The sequence below is a fragment of the Accipiter gentilis genome, unplaced genomic scaffold (assembly GCF_929443795.1).
Source record: "Accipiter gentilis unplaced genomic scaffold, bAccGen1.1, whole genome shotgun sequence".
In the NCBI taxonomy this organism is placed as follows: Eukaryota; Metazoa; Chordata; class Aves; order Accipitriformes; family Accipitridae; genus Astur; species Astur gentilis.
The window spans coordinates 255,319-272,621 of NW_026060884.1; the positions used below are offsets into that span (position 1 = coordinate 255,319).

Consider the following 17,303-nt stretch of genomic DNA (forward strand, 5'->3'; position numbering starts at 1 on the left):
TAATTTTCTAGTCTGAGCTTCTTTCTTAGTTGCTCCAATGAATGGGAGAGTTCTGCAGAAGGAAGATTGTTCCTCCCTCCCTCTTCTAGTGTTGTGGCTATAGAAAAGTAGTTTAAACTAAGCGCCTACCTTTTAGGAGGCTCATGTGGAGCAAGAAGAATTCCATCTCTTCTCTTGCTTTGAGAAAATGCAGAGCTTGGAAAAGTTTTCCTCTACCCATCTTTAACTCGTTTCTTTTTCCTTCCCCACCCCTCCTCCAGGGAAGCTTATGCTAGAGGAAGGATGGAGAAGCCTCCCTTTTTACCAGAGGAGCCATCGTCTTCTTCCTCCTCCTCCTTCTCCTCTTCCTCCACCTCAGATGCTCCCGTTCCAGATGAGTTGTCATGTCTCATCTGTCAGGACATAATGACTGATGCAGCTGTTATTCCCTGCTGTGGCAACAGTTATTGTGACAAATGTAAGTGTTACGCCCGTGTTTGTTAATTCTAAACATCACATCTGATTTTCTGAAAGCAGAGGAGGGAACAAAATTACTTTGCTACCAGTTCTATTTTATGCTGAAGTATACCCTGGACGGGAAAGGGCTCTTCTGGTATCAAGGGCGAAAAAAACCAGGAAGCCTTTTCCCCTTTTTAGGTATCTAGTTAAGTCTTCTTTACAAGCGGAAGGACGAGTATGAGGAGAGTGGCTAATTGTGCAGGGGATTACAGTATTAGACACTGAATGCTTTTAGTTGGTCCACAGCCCTTTGTCTCATACAAAATTATATAGCCGACTATGGTGACTTACAGTGGTCTGCAACAAACGGATAGTTAGGCATTTAATCCACATTCTTCTCCACGGGAGAGTTGGTTAAAACCTTCAGAACTCGAACCTCCTAATGGTTTTTTGAACCTATTAATGAGGTTTTTTTGAAACATGTTTTGTTCATTAACCTTGAGGTTGGGGACTTCTCGCTGTACTAGATAGTGGGGAAAAAGACTAGCTGCAACATCAAGACACAGCCTATGCTACATCTGCAGATGTTCCAATGGTGAAATACAAAACTGTATAGTTATTTGCTGCATACTAGAAATTTTTTACACTATTGAACATTTATAGCTTCATGCTCTCAGTTCAAGACTATATTCACCTGTTAATCATAGACATGTCTTTATGATTGGTGAGAACCCCCAAAACTTCCTTAGTTTGGCTAAATACTGTTTTGATTATTCTAATTCTATGCAGGTATTAGAACAGCATTACTGGAATCGGAGGAACATATATGCCCAACGTGTCAGGAGACAGATGTTTCACCTGATGCTTTAATTCCCAACAAGTGCATACGCCAGGTAACATGACGACTTTTACATAAAGTGCTTGTAAGAAAAGGCTCTTTGTAAAAAGCGGAAAGGGAAGAAAATATTAATTTACATCTCCTTAAGCAAGGCGTAATTGAATAAGGCTAAATTGACTTTTCAAATGCACTGTTTGCTGCTGTCACAGAAGCTTACGACTCTTTAGAGATGATCTGGCAAATTCGGGTCCCGCTCTTACTGAACACGATTGCCTCGCTTTCACATTTGGCGTTAACGCTGAAGTACTTGAAATACAGGTCCTCTGAGCTACCAGTCATTAGTATCAGTGTTCAATGTGACGTGTTCATACATCTGTATGTTGGTTTCTTTGAGGATTGATGGCATTTACAGGAATACACGAGTAATTTTCCTCTGTGAAGGCTTCTGTTCGTATATCTGCTGAAGTTTCATCGTAGCTTCTTGTAAATGCTTTTCTGCCTCTAGGCTGTGAACAACTTCAAAAATGGAACTAGCTACACAAAAAAGCTCCATCAGCAGATTCAGCAGCAGCAGCAGCAGCAGCCGCCACCGCCTCCACCAGCACCCAAGACTGTTAGACCTCCCGCTGTTCTGGTGAGTGCCGCTGAACCATCTACATCTTCCTCTCTGTCAGTCAGCAGTTTGTTGGAAGAGAAGGTAAGCTTTATTTCAACATATGCAGTGATTCTTATATTGTAGTAGAGCTTCTTTTCCAACTGTCTGCGTTTATTCACAAGGGCTGTCGGCTTCCTGTGCGAAGACAAGCAGCATTAGCAAGTCGTCTGGGCCCCCAAGGACAGTCAATACCCACCACTGGTAAGGAACTGTAACTTTAGAATTCCTTTCAAAACATTATCTTCAGATAAACTGCATGGGATTTTTTGCTTTTTCCTCTCTCCACTCCAAAAGGTCATCCGGGGAGAGGCAGTACAATTGGCTCAGCAGGTGGCAGACCAGGCTGGGAACTGTAAGTATTATATAGAAATTCAATGTATTACTACTTGTAAGCTGTTAAACGAGGCCGTAGCACTTGACTTCTGCAACGGCTGCTTCATAGTGAAGTACGTATGCACAGATAGTTGTGGAGAATACAAGTGGTCGTTAATTTTTCAATGGCCTAATTTGAACTGGCTTTAACAAAGGGGATCTGTGCTTGCAGTGAAATTATTTAAAATAAACCTCCAGTACCTGATTGAGAAGAGGACTCTGACAAAGGAAGTCTTTTTGAGGAAACCAGAATTACCTATCAAAATTGAATACAGTTAAAGGATCAAGTGGAAAGGCACCCTTTTGGTTCCTGGCTGAACAGGACTGTAGAAATTGATTTCCCAGTAGGAGTCAGCCTCCACATTCTTTTTTTCTAACAACTTAGTTGATGCTGATTGAGCAAATTCTTGGAAAAGTCAACACTGCTCTGTTATGACCATTTTGAATGTCTTCAATGTAGTCAGCCCAAATAGCCAAGCTGCTTTCTCTCAGTTGGCGAGAGAGGAGTCTGTTTTATCTGTGACTGCAGGGTCAGGTCAGTCCTTCCTTTTAGTATATATGTGTTCTAGATAGGTAGATTGTAAGGGTGCCCTGTGTTTATAAAATCTTAAGATAAATCAAAACAAACCCCAGGATCCATCCCACAGATTGTCTAAAATCTCCAATCGAGTAAGCAGGAGAATAACAAGTCGGGGACAAGAGCAGGCCAAATACATCATGGTGAGGCAACGACGTAGGAAGCGTACGTGGAAGAAGATGAAAGAAGTTTGGGAGAAGATGAGTTACTATCTGTGCAGTACTTTGCAGATCAGAAGTGTGAAGAAGTGTGGGCACATGCGAGATGGGAGTCTCTTTTAAGCCTGGGCAGCCTCCGTCCACAGTCGCAAAGCTGAGTCTGAGGAGAGCAGACTGAGGGAAGTGTTGGGGGTGAGGATGTGGAAGGCAAGTAGGAGGGTCAAGAAATGAGTGTAGTCTCAAATGAACAGAGAGCAGGGAGAAAAAGGCTTCAGTTGAGAACAAGAAGTGCTTGCCACCACACTCCCGCTTCATTGGCTTTCCTTCTGTATTTGTTATGAAAATGGTATCATAAGAAGGAAAATACTCATTAGGAATATTTTGACTTATGAAGTGGAAGTTGACATACCCGTAAAGAAGACAAGGCAAATTAGGTCAGGGCCTAGTTACACTTGAAAGTAAACAGCCATTCTGACTGGGGAGAGTAGTTCATAGGACTACAGTCCTAATACCACCCCCCCACCCCCGCCAGCTTTTTGGAAAACGCCTAGAAAAAAAAGTTTGAAAAATGAGCTCATAGAGAAGGGGGGTGGGGGAGCCCACTAGGTGACTAAAAGCTACGTCTGTAGTTGGACAAAGCTACTCTGCGAGAGAGAAATCCATCTTCCCTCAGTGGCAGAGTAAAGGCAACAATTAGAAATCAGGAGTTGTAATAAGCTATCTTTTTAAAATCAAGTGTTGAGGCTGTCCTTCGAGCATTTCCTCATCCCATTCCAGCCAAAGTGGGTCAGATACCTTAAATAGTTCTAAGCGTCTCTTGACTAACCCAGCTAAGATTTGAAGCCGTCCATTTGTGAAGTAGGAAAATAGCCGGTTTGAATAATGGCATCATTAATCCCTGTAGCCTTAGGGTCTGGATATGGACTCTTTGACAAGCATGATGAGTTGTAGAGACCTTTTTAATGGGTGTCCCCCTTTTGCTACTAGTGTTTCTGTAGAGACCCTTGATCCATTAAGTACAGTTCTTACCTCCGGTGCCCCTCCTTTCTCTCTCCTGGCTTCAGCTGGTAATGCTCTGCCTGACTGGGCAGTGAGCTAGCGAAAGCAGATTTGAGCACCTTCTACAAGCAGAGCTTAACTTGTGCTGCTCTGCGTGCTGATGTACATCTCTTGGATTTAGATTAAACCAGATGTATGTAGAGCTAAGCCTCTGAGCTATAAAAGTGGAACGCTGTGTTAAGAGCACAAGGCTCTGCTAGCAACATTAGCTGCAGATTGGTTGATGTTTTCCTTCATCCTCTTCCATAGACAAAACCAAGGTAATGCTGCATTTACTGCAACAACTCTGTTTAACAGACCACTTTGTCCCTGCTCTGCAATCAACTCTAATGTCCTTTCAGAATCAGTAGAAGCACAGCCAATACATTGAACTAAAAGAAGCCAGTGTTAAATTGTCTTGTTTAATGTGATCGGGAAGCTGATGGGAATAATCTTAAGTCAAAAGTGCTGTGAAACTGAAATGGGTCCAAAAAAACTTGTGCTGTACATAGTGTCACCCTTAGTGGATTTCAAACCTTTTCATTTCCTGGCGATCAGTTCCAACTGTCTAGCGCAATGCAAATAAGCTGTCTTCAGATAGCAGCAACTTGGATCTTTTCTTATATCCACAAGTGTTTTTTAAAGAAGTTGCTTCTAAGTTAGGTCAAGTTATCTAAAAACCATAAGCAGGATCTTTCTTCCCTCATTTATATTAATGCTGGGCAAAAGGGCAGAAGCTGATTTGGAAACCTGTAAGTGGAAGGGTGTTTTGCAGTAAGGTGGTGGTGGTTGTTTTGTTGGGTTTTGTTTTTCTCTTTTGTGGAGTCTTCGGTATTTTATTTTCTCCCCCAGTACTCCTAGGCTGCAGAACCAGCCTCCAAGGCACTATGGAATGACTTCTGCAATTAGCTTGGCTCCTCCTACGGATAGAGATTCCATTCATACTCAGAAGCTGCTTGAAGCGATGAAAGCATTGGGGGTATTTGAAGAGGAGGAAGAACTGAATCACAGGTATAACAAGACTGTAAAATTTGTTAATGTCCTGGGGTTTTTTTAGGGCAAACTTAACATGAGTTTTCTTTACAGGCTGGTTGTTCTTGGCAGACTGAATAACTTGGTCAAAGAATGGATTTCAGAACTTGGTGAGAGCCAGGTAAGGTTTTTTGATAGGTTCTTATCAAAACAGCTGAAGCCTTTTAGTTTCTTTCAAAGGCGATACTACTAGGATTTATGCTAAAGTTCAACATTTAACTTCCTTCTTAAGTATCAAGGAGATCTGTAGTAAAAGCCATTGAAATAATGTATAAAAGATCCTTTAGATGAAGACCTTCAAGTCCTTGGGGCACTGAATAAGTTTGTGAAGTGGCTCTGTCAGTTGACTTGTAGCGGTTAACAAAGCTGAAACAAGACATTGTGGGGGGAGACAGATGGTAATAGGGCAGTAAACTTGCCCCAGACAGCCTACAGCACTCAATCTAGTTTGAAATTATTACTCTAGACTTGCCTTTGGTATGGCTCTTAGATGGTGTTCATTTATGTGGGTCTGCTGCAGGGAAGACTGATAATAGGTCTTTGTTTAAACTGATGAAGCGACTGCTACAGTACTCACCTTTTTTGTTGTTGTTGTTGTTTGTGAGTTGCCAGCACTCCCTTCAGAAAAACAGAATCAGTCTATTAGACTAACAGCTCAGTATGGGAGGGAGAAGACATTGTTTATGGAGGCTGCTGTAGTCTTTCTAAGTAACTTCTATGCTAGTTAAACTTGCACGTAGGTCAACGTGTATCTTCTGTTCTCCAGAAAACTCTTTCTCTTCTACCCACAGAATCTTCCCCCTTCAGTAGTAGCAAATGTTGGTGGCAAAATATTTACGTTTGGTTCTTACAGGCTTGGAGTACACACTAAAGGTAAACTTTTGGTGTCTGGTCATAGTTGTAATGTTTGAAAGTGTCTTCCAACAGTAACAGAACAAATGGCATCTCTTTGCAGGTGCTGACATAGACGTGGCTTGTGTTGCTCCTAGACATGTAGAAAGATCGGATTTCTTTCAGTCGTTCTTTGAAAAACTGAAACGTCAGGAGGAAATAAAAAACCTAAGAGTAAGCAAGCTCTCTCCCTGATAGATTGTGCAACTCCGACAATAAGAATATTCCTGTTAAAGACTCCTATTGGTAGTGATTGTCTTGCAAACCAAAATGAAAAAGGGCCTTGTTTCTGAGCCCCTTCTAAAATACTGTCTACGCAGCATGAAAGTGTGGAAGTCAAGCTTTTGGTTCCCTTCCCCAGTGACTGTATGTCCGATCCGAATCTCTGTGGTTCACTTCTCCCCTACCCATGGTTTGGGAATGAGTGGGCTATAGTATCAAAAAGCAAGGTTGTGCCTAGGAGCCTTGCTTTCATCCTAGCTGTAGTAAGGGGCTTGGCAAGAAAGTAACTGCATGCAGGTAGAGGAAGGGGCAGCCTGAGAGCTAAGGGAGTTGAATGTGATGTGGAAAGGTTTCTGTCAGTACCTTTGCCATGGTGTTCCTTGGGTGTACTTTAGGACCTCGAATTCATTCTTCTCTGGTCCTGTTCTTCTCTGGCTACTCAGCCTGAGACTTTGTAGAAGAGATGCACAGTCAGCTTTGCATAAAGTCAGTAGCAGCTGTGCTGTGAATGTACAAAACTGCCTTGTAAAATGACCCTCCGGTGCATATGCTGTGTACTTTGCATATAGAACCGAACTCCTGAGAAGTGTTTCTCTCAGGCTGGTCTTCCTTGTGCAGACATTTTGAAAGACTTCACGTGCATAGCTAATGAGCCTTTGTTTAGGTGACCGAAGACAGGGTCAGTGGGCTGTGGCACAGTTCTGACGAGTGGGCTACAAAATTGAAAACTGTCCCATAAGGTAGCTGATAGCATCTCAGGCATGGTAGAAAATAAAAATACAGGAGGCTAGTGCGCGCTGCAAACGCGGACAGAATGTTCTCGATTTCTCTGGATGTTAACCAGGAGTAAGATAGCTACAGAAATGTCTTGCTTTTCTTCCTCACCACCAAGGTAAGTACCTTACAACCTCTGATACTGATGGCTCATTGTGCACTGTTTGTTCATTACAATACGTGATCAGCCTCCGGATCTCTTGGCTAAATAACTTGTTAAAGCTAGTATTATACCGTCTTAGTGCTATACCGCTTGCAGCTTATGAACAATTCTTCTGGTTTGGAAGCAACTCAGTCTTTATACTGAGTAGTTAGCAGTGTAAATTCTGCATTTGATCGTAGTTCAGGAGAAACATTAAAGTAGCAAACCATGTTTTCTTACACAGTTATCCTCTCCTTTCCAGGCAGTTGAAGATGCATATGTACCAGTTGTCAAGTTTGAGTTTGATGGCGTTGAGGTAAGCATTTTTTGGTTTTTTTTTTAAGTGAGTAAATTTTTTCTTGCTTTGGAATAGGATAACTTTTCCAGGGAGCTGTGACTGTGCTATTTTGGACCGCAAAGTATCCCAGGAGAAGACATTGCAGTAGAATGGGAGCTTATAGGAAAATAAGCCCCTAGGAAGCCTAGCAGGCATGGGAGCATCAGGGACATCTTTTTCTAGGCCTGTGCTGTAGACCAGGGTAGCCTGCTTGAATAGCATTTATCCCTAGGATCATGCAGAGTGGGAGCAGAGGCGGTGTCCTTGCTCAGTCTTCTTAGCTCTGCCAAGCTAGGTATCTACAGAGGGATGTGTACAGTGTAGTTCACTGTACGAATCGTGTGAGCAGACTAAATGTTTTGCTGCACATCCAAAATGAAGTGGTCATGGGACAAACAATCTGGAAAATGGAAAGTGAAAGTACTCATTTGACTCCCGCCTGGGTCTGTCAGCTGCAGGAATCCAGCTATCTTGAATACATCCTACACAATGAATCAAGACCTGCCTGCTGTAGTCCCTAAGCAAGTTACTGCTTGGTATCGCTATCACAAAGAGATTTATTCAGTGACCTTTTTGTGGCCTTCATCTGGTACAGACTTTCACAGGATAATCTTCTTGCCTCAGACTGTACTAAAAAGCAGATACTTCAGGATCAAAAGGGCTTACTGCATAAAAGAAATGCTCTCTCCTTTGCTGAAGTATAGTTGAGGTGACTGAACTTAAGTCTTAATTCTGTGAATTATTTTAAGTTCCCTTTTAATTGAAACTGTAAGTCTAGAGTAATCTTTTCCAACTTAAAATGCCCTCTTCCTTTCCCTAGCTTAAAAAGAAAGGGGTGATGCAGTGAAGGCTTTGTAAATAAAATTGGGAACTTCTAGAAATTGTATTGAGTCTTCTGGCAAATTAATCTCTTGGGAGATGTATCTATAGTCACATAATTCTAAATACAGATGTTAACCACTCTTTTTAGACTTGAGTAACTGTCCCCCACCAGTGTGCTGTTTGCAAACTGCGGGGCATTCTAACGGTTGGCACTTTTTGCCTCTTAAGATTGATCTTGTGTTTGCAAGACTGTCTGTGCCAATTGTTGCTGATAATCTTGATCTCAGAGACAACTCGTGTCTCAGAAGCCTGGATATAAGATGTATACGGAGCTTAAATGGTAAGCATATTTGCACATCTTTAACAAGAAAATGTTACTAAAGTTGGTATGGAATGCACGTTACACACCCCAAGTTTCTGTACAGGATGCAGAAACTTATCCCCTGTATACTTGAGATCTGAGGAGGTGGCGAGTGGGCTTAAATTCAGCTGTTTCAAGTTGTGTGTTTAGATAGACCTGTGTTTCATGTTTCTTCGATTGGGGGGTGTGTGGTGTTCCAGTTTGCCACAGAAACTGCTTCAGGTGAATAGGTAGAGCACTTGATAGAGAAGATTGTGTGGTAGTTCATTAAAAAAAAAAGGATATTTAAAATACCTGAAGCCGAAGTTGCTCACTGTTTAACGCTGACTGGTTTAATTGTTCCTGGCTGTCGAAAGAAACCTAGCTTTCGGAATCCTGTCGAAGGGCCTTATTGACAATTGTTGGCTGTAGTCTAAAGTATGAAAAAGCTGTTGAGGGTACCAGTTACCTGAGGTGATACGGAATGTGTAACCTCTAATTTGTTATGTTATGTGCCTGTAAGGTTATGTGTAACCTCTGATTTTTAAGGTAATACAAAGCAAGTAATGCAAACTTGTTTTCATAGACTTGCAGGAGAAACTGTAAGCTACTGATCCAGTACAGCACAGAACTGACTCGTACCTGTTACCAGGAAGTGCTGTACTTCAACTGTTTTTTCTTACAGGCTGCAGAGTTACTGACGAAATCCTGCACCTAGTGCCAAATAAAGAGACCTTCCAGCTCACGCTCCGTGCAATTAAACTGTGGGCAAAACGTGAGTAATGTGATTGTTTGTGATCTTTAAACTTTCCAGAGGCACCTCGTGCTGAAAAAACAATGGCACTAGAAGTCCTTCATCTTTGGATAGCTGTTTAAATATCAGGTTTTAGTTCAAAACCTGTGTTTTAGTTTAGATTCAAGGACTGTCTGTGGGGTAGATTCTGTGGTTTTTTTTAATGGGGGTGGAGTGGGGAGATGAGGGGAGTGCCTACAAGACAAGGTGCTGCATTGCTTACCAGGAACCTGACTAGAAAGGATAAAAAATGCCCAGTGAAGTATAAAAGCTTGATAGATAAGGAATAAGAAAATACCGTTTGCGCATGTGACTAGAGCAAGTGCTAGAAGAATGGCAGAACCTTCTTCTCAAGGGAAGTTGGAGCGAAGCAGTAGCTGTAGCAGTGCAGGCAAATTTCAGAGTAGCGGTATTTTGGGAAGTGGTGTGGTAACGATTCTTTTTCGCATCGCTGTAAGGACCAACAGTTTTGGCCTCGTTGCACTGCAAAAATAACTGACTTGGAGGCTGAAGGGTGCTAGGTATTCTATAGATTGTGAAGGTGGTGCTGTAAATTTGAAGGACTATACTTGGGCATGGGAAGACTACAGGGCAACGACAATGTCTGCATTGTAGGACATGGCATTTACTCCAACGTGCTGGGATTTCTTGGTGGGGTTTCCTGTGCTGTGCTAGTAGCGAGAACGTGTCAACTCTATCCAAACGCTTTGGCTTCTACTCTGGTGAACAAGTTCTTCTTGGTTTTTTCAGAATGGTAAGAGCTATTGATGACTATTTTGATTTGCGTAAAGCAGTAACACTTTCTGAGGTGGTTCTTTATATAAGATTTAGACCAACACCATTCAGTCCTACCCTGAATTACATGGCAGAGTCAGTGCCTGGCTTTTCTTGTTTAGGGAGTGGCCAAGACCTGTATTGCTGAAACAACAGGAAGAGAGCAATCTTAACTTAGCAGTATGGGACCCCAGGGTATGTAGACATGGAATTTGGAAGCCTTGAACCTTTCTTCTAAGCTAAGCTGCTGGTGCTGAGCACAATTGTTTTAACATCACAGGTGAACCCATCAGACCGATACCACGTAATGCCTATCATCACCCCAGCCTATCCGCAGCAGAACTCTACGTACAACGTATCTACATCAACGCGAGCGGTAATGGTGGAGGAGTTCAGACATGGTAAAGTTCTTTCCATGCTTATTAACTGCTTAAAAGGTGTCATTCTTGCAATATGAAACCACATTACCTGACTTGGTTATATTCCGTGCGGTGTTGTGCCCTTTTAGGCAGAAGAGTTCTCTGGGAAGTCTACCTGTTGCAGGCAACAAGGGAGCAGTTTTACAATGAACTGTTGTAGTAGGCGTGTATTGTGTCAAGGGAATTCCTGCTTTTTGATCTGTCAATTACTGTTCAAAACCTTTCTCTTGTAAAGTTTCTATCACGCTCTGCTAGTCTTAAAAACAAAATGGTAGTAAGGTTTTCAACCTTAATTGTAGGTCTTGCAGTTACGAATGAGATTCTCCAAGGAAAATCAGACTGGTCAAAGCTCTTTGAACCACTGGACTTTTTTCAGAAATACAAGTATGTATGAAATCTGTTACCTGAACTTGAAATGATTGCCGTACTGGTTAGCATAGTGACTTTTAGCTTGCAGTCGAAATACAAGATGGCATTGATATGTTTGTTTTTCAGAAGCTGGAGGTAGTCATAGGAATTTTGGTAAGGATAAGTATAGGGAAGATAGAAAAACTGTTTGTGTTTTGCCACTGACACTGTTTTTATTAACAAAAATACCAGCTCTGATACTTAGAATGCAGCAGAACACGATTCTGAAGGTTGTAATCAGTTTTTCTTCAGTTAATACTGTGCTGCCTGCAGGATATAATGTGTCTTGTCTGGAAGTCATTTTCTATACATTTAAGGCAGTTTTGGTTTCATTTGAAGGAATATCAAGTCCTGAGCTAGAATGTTACTTTTTCTTTTCTTCTAGACATTATATTGTGCTGACTGCTAGTGCCTCTACTAAAGAGCATCACTTAGAGTGGTAAGTCTTGCTTTGAGTGTGGGTTCAATACATCACTGACGCTCAATTCAGTGTTGCGCTTCATTTGGTTAATACAGTTCACAAAAATAAAGTATTTGACTGTGCAGCTCGGCATGGAATACAGTAGGGAGGTAAGTAGACAGTTCCTCAGCAAAACTAAAAGCTTTCTTGTGAAGGGAAGTTAGCGTAAGTTATCTTGCTGTTTAAGAAGTTAAGCTAAAGACCTAAGTCATGATGAGAAGGAACAAAGAGGGTTAGCGTGCGTATGCTCTGTGCCATCTGGAGAAGCAGACTCCTTAGGAGTCTAAGGAGACTACTTACCCAAGGCTACTTCAGTTAGGAAGATGTTCTTTGTTGCAGAGACTGAAGTAAATGGGGATTACTTGATGTCATCAGATGTGTAGTGGACACTGGAGAGCTTGATCTTTTACTGACTTATAGAGCAGTGGTCTCCAAACTTTTGTGCACTCCTGTGAGCAAAACAAACAAAAACAAGTAATTTTTGAACACATAGTTGCGGTCTATATCTACTTCTTTACAAGTTACGTACACATTACTGAAGTTCTAATCTTTTCTTCCCAGACCCAGTGGATTGTCTTGTGCACCCCCTGGGGTACATCCCCCTCCGACACTTTGAAGACGACTGTTGTAGAGCCTTAGAAGGCTTGGTTTCATAGCTTTTTTACTGGATGCAATATTTGATTTAGGACTAGATTGCACTCAACGCTAAGTTGCTCTGGTAATGTAGTCCGCCTGTTCCAGAGCCTACTTTTCTCCAGTGAAGTGAAACAAGGCTGTTTAATCGGGGTGAAACCTGACCGTCTGCACAGAGTACCTGAATGGTGATAAATAGTGTTTACTACGTTTTAATCTAGTAGTGTGCTCAGGCATCTTGTGTTTAGTGCTGGAAATGATCATCTCGGCATGCTTGGTAGTGGATAGGTAAATTGCAGGAGTGCTGATCTACTTTGTGAAAGGTAATGTGAGAACCCCTTCAACTGTGGTTAGAGAAAATGACTGCTGCTGACGTGGTATTTGTCACTGTCTCAAGGCAGACATGCCAGTAATAACTTGTTGAACCTGTGTGAATGGGGTGACTAACTGTGAGTCTTGAAATAAGGGGAAACGGTGAGGAATTAAGGTACTGTAATGTGTGTGGTGTTCTTTTTCTGAAGAAATGAGTGCTTTGCCTGCCTTGCTCAAGTAAGCAAGGAAAATAGCTGTGTGTACCAGACCCCTGTTCTGAGGGCACCTTGGTTATACTTCAGGGTTCGGCTTGCAGTCTAAGGCAAATGATTGAATTCTTGAGCTACCTCTGAAAGACACCTTATCTCCTGTTTAAAAACAGCTCTAGTAGGTAATACCTCTTACCTGAACTTGTTAATGTGTTCACTTAAAAATCGTGTCAGCTACAGCTTGATGTCAGTCGCAGTTAGGTATACAACAAGGAGTTCTGGGCAGAGGGCTTAGAGCCAAATAGTTTTTAATGTGAGATGTTTTAAGTGGAGAAGGCTTATTGTATCTCACAATAAAGATGAGGAAAGTTCTGGCTGCAGTAAAAGCTGACGTTTTTGCAGTGACAGAAATGGCAGCAAACGGGGCTTAGTTTTGCATCTGGGAAAATGAAAAGCAGAAGACAAACTTGCTTCCGTTTGCTATAAGAACAAGTTTAGTTCACCAACTCTTGAATGGATTTGGGAATAGATGGCACATCTCTGTTGTTCATCAACATAAGATACTTGTGAAGAACGTACAGAGTTCTGACTGCTTTCAAGGGTAGCAGTGTTTTAGGTAGAAGGGTAAAATGCCAGTACTTCATTTAAAAGAATAGCCTTGGTGGTCATGATACATTTCTTGGGTAAGTCTCTGATGAGACTGTGTTGACTGGATCGTTTGTTTATTAAAGGAACGATATTTTTCAGTTTGGCTGGAAGAGGGTAAACTCTTTTCACAGATCAGTCTGCAAGAAGAATAGCATCTTTACTCAGGTGTAATGGAAGAGTTGTGCTTGAGCCTTTTCTAAACAGTTGTTCTCCTTGATCTTTGGGGTAAAAAGGAGCTTTGCTGCACTTCAAAATGCAGCCAGAGGTGCTGGGAATCTGCTTCTTGTTGACATTTTCATCATAGGTTATATGTTGAAGTGTTGTGTCTGACCTGTTAAGAGTACAAGTTAAACTTACTTACTGCCTCTGTCTTTGGAAACTTTGAAGCTCCAATGTCCCTGAAAACATCTCCAACTCCAGTGTGTGTGATATAAATATCTAGTATCTGCTGAGCTGCATGAAACTTACTACTTACTTACTGACTGGTTAGCATTTTTGGTATTAGCATTGTATTATAAGAAGGCAGATAACTACTGTGCTGGATACAGTCAAAAATGAGTAAATGTCTCTTGTTCTTATCAGGATTGGCCTTGTGGAATCTAAAATTCGTGTGCTGGTTGGAAACTTGGAGAGGAATGAATTTATATCTATTGCACATGTAAAGCCACAGTCTTTCCCTGGCAGCCGAGAACTTTGTAAACAGTGAGTTTCATTACTTTTCTGAACTAGAGTTTGGCCCATGTATTGTACCTCGTTTATATTCCTTCACCTCAGCTTACCTGTGAGAGATGTTCAGTTACGTAGCTACTGTTTTGTAGGTACGAGGTCTGGCGGGCAAGGTTCTGAGCATGTAGGATCTTTTTAAAGAAGGGAGAACTTGAGGGAGAAGTTCTCGGAGAACTTATGGGCTGACTCCAATCTTTAGCTGCTGCGTACAACTAAACTGTTTTGCTTAATCCCTTCTTGAGAGTAGATGCTAGCACCCAAATAACTGGCATCTGTGCATAAATGATAGATTTGTGACTCTGTCTTTTTAGGAGTGGATATGTGTCAATGTGGTTTCTTGGAATCGTGTTTAGGAAAGCGGAGAATGCAGAAAGTGTTAACGTTGATTTAACGTGCGTTATACAGTCATTCAAGGTGTCCTGGGTTCAGCTGGGATAGAGTTAATTTTTACAGGAACCTGGGAGGTGGGGGCATAGCCGGGGCAGCTGACCTGAACTAGCCAAGGAGCTATTCCATACCATGTGACATCCTGCCCAGTATATAAATGGGGAGCGGGCCGGGGGGTGGCCTCTGTTTTTTCGGTGGGGGAAGTGGCGGAGCGTCGGGTCCCGGGTGGTGAGCAGTTGCACTGTGCATCACTCTTTTTGTATACTTTTTTTTTCATTAGTGCCGTTGTTGTTGTTGTAATCTCTTTTGTGTTTGTCCCAGTAAACTGCCTTTATCTCAACCCTCGAGGTTCCAGTTTCTTTTCCTTTTCTCTCCTCCGTCTCCTCCCCATCCCACCGGAGGGGGGCGGAGGAGTGAGCGAGCGGCTGCGTGGTCCTTTGTTACCGGCCGGGCTGAAACCACGACAGTCCTTTTGTGGCGCCCAACGTGGGGCACGAAGGGTTGAGATAACGACAGATCTGGCCAGAGCGTGTTGAAACAAATTTGCCAAACGCATTTCTTAGATATATAGATGTTAGCCACAATGTTGTTTCATTTGTTTACATGGTGGCGTTTTGTAAGCTCTTATATGCTCTATGTATTGCCTGTAGTTGCGTATCTCATTTCTGGGAGAGTGATTGGGATTATCATTTTGCTGTACTGGGCAATGTCGACTTATGAAATGATTACATCACTGGTCATGAGGTTAAGCTGGTATCTGTATGAGGCAATGATATCATTTCCATACTTTGGGCGCCTTCTGTCGGATTTTATTGGTAATTACACCCAATCCATGGGGAAATTAGGGGGGGATACCTCCCCCCGTCCGTTCACCTCCCTCTTCTCCTTCCGACTAATTACAACAGCTTTTGAGAATTTTGAATATCCTTGGGATGCGCAAGCCAGTGTGCTGTTAGTGCTATGCCTCCTGAATATGTTTCAGGTCTTGTTTAGGGCTACAAAAACGCTCTTTAAGAGTACCACTCAGAGATCTCCCCCAAAGCTGGATACTCATGGGTGGCACGGCATGTGGGAGCATATGGGCAAGTATCTAGAGAACTTCTCACCGCCAGTGACTTGGAAGTTCACTCCCGAACAACTACAGAACCCTTATGAAGTGACAGAATATTTGAAAGAAAAATGCTGTGGCTATTCCAAAGACATACAACTCGCTGCACTGTGCTGGGCTCTGGCCAATATCTACCAAACACTGCTTGATATTATGCAGCACCCTCGGGGGGAAAAGGGGGAAAAGATGGAAAACAGGACAACATGTACCGTGGCTACCCAAACCCTGACAACAGACACCGTGGCTGCCCCTACCCCGACAACAAGCACCGTGGCTGCCCCTACCACGACAACAGGTACCATGACTACCCCTACCCCGGTGACAGACACTGCAGCTGAACCAGAGAACCAGCCTGTGCCAGTATCAGTCGCCCCTGTACAGAAAAAGAAACACACAAAGAAATCAGTTCGCTTAGCGAGAGATGAAGATGAACCAGGGTCATCGCGAGAACAGGAGGTAGAGGCAGAACCTGAAATAATTACCCGATCTCTATCCATGAGTGAGTTGCGTGACATGCGAAAAGATTTTAGCCGCCACCCAGGTGAGCACATTGTTACCTGGCTGCTCCGATGCTGGGATAGCGGGGCTAGTAGTGTGGAATTAGAGGGTAAGGAAGCCAAGCAGCTGGGATCTCTGTCTAGGGAAGGGGGCATCGACAAGGCGATTGGGAGAAAAACACAAGTCCTCAGCCTCTGGAGGCGACTTTTGTTAGGTGTAAAGGAAAGATACCCCTTCAGGGATGAAGTTACATGTCACCAAGGCAAGTGGACCACCATGGAGAGAGGTATTCAGTACCTGAGAGAATTAGCCGTGCTGGAGGTGATTTACAATGATCCAGAAAATGCGCAGTCACCCACAGATCCAGATGAAGTCCAATGCACACAACCCATGTGGCGGAAGTTTCTACGAAGTGCACCACCAACCTATGCCAACTCATTGGCAGTAATGTCCTGGAGAGAAGGCTATGGACAAACGGTGGATGAATTGGCTGTCCAACTCCGGCAATACGAAGGGAGTCTCTCTTCCTCCCTACGGGCCTGTGTCTCAGCTGTGGAGGAGTTGTCCCGAGAGTTCCAGCAATTCAAAGTGGATCTGTCCTCCTCCTCACCTGTACAGGCCCGCATCGCAGTTATTGGGAGTAAGCGTTCCTCTGCCCAAGAGAGAGGAGAGAGAAAGTACACTCGACGGGCTAACCTGTGGTTTTACCTGCGTGACCATGGAGAGGACATGAGGAAGTGGGATGGAAAACCCACTTCAGTCTTGGATGCACGGGTACAGGAGTTGCGAGAAAAAGCAACCAGAAAAGAGAATTCTTGGAAAACTGCTGCTCCAGTTTCCCGTGAGCAGTCCCCCAGACGCAGTAGATGGGCTGATCTCATTTCTGATCCCCTTGAAGGGACTTCCGATTTACGTGTGCAGAAAGTGAGTAACGGATGTTCTAACCAGGATTAGAGGGGCCCTGCCTCCAGCCAGGTGGAGGAGAGGGACAACCGAGTCTACTGGACAGTGTGGATTCGATGGCCTGGCACATCAGACCCACAGGAATATAAGGCTCTAGTGGACACTGGTGCACAATGTACCCTAATGCCATCTAGTTATAAAGGGGCAGAACCCATCTGTATCTCTGGTGTGACAGGGGGATCCCAAGAGCTAACCGTATTGGAAGCTGAAATGAGTCTAACCGGGAATGAGTGGCATAAACACCCCATTGCGACTGGCCCAGAGGCCCCGTGCATCCTTGGTATAGATTATCTCAGGAGGGGGTATTTCAAGGACCCAAAAGGGTACCG

General features: G+C 43.2%; 1 protein-coding gene and 1 long non-coding RNA gene across 11 annotated transcripts in view; one reads left to right on the plus strand and one right to left on the minus strand.

The window, feature by feature from the left end:
* Positions 1-17,303, minus strand: part of LOC126037029 (electroneutral sodium bicarbonate exchanger 1-like) — a 148,972-nt gene that overhangs the window by 76,943 nt on the left and 54,726 nt on the right. The window lies entirely within an intron of this gene.
* Positions 6,062-8,622, plus strand: LOC126037037 (uncharacterized). The gene is made up of 3 exons (XR_007505464.1): positions 6,062-6,173; positions 7,400-7,453; positions 8,525-8,622. It is a non-coding gene; the product is annotated as an uncharacterized LOC126037037 (long non-coding RNA).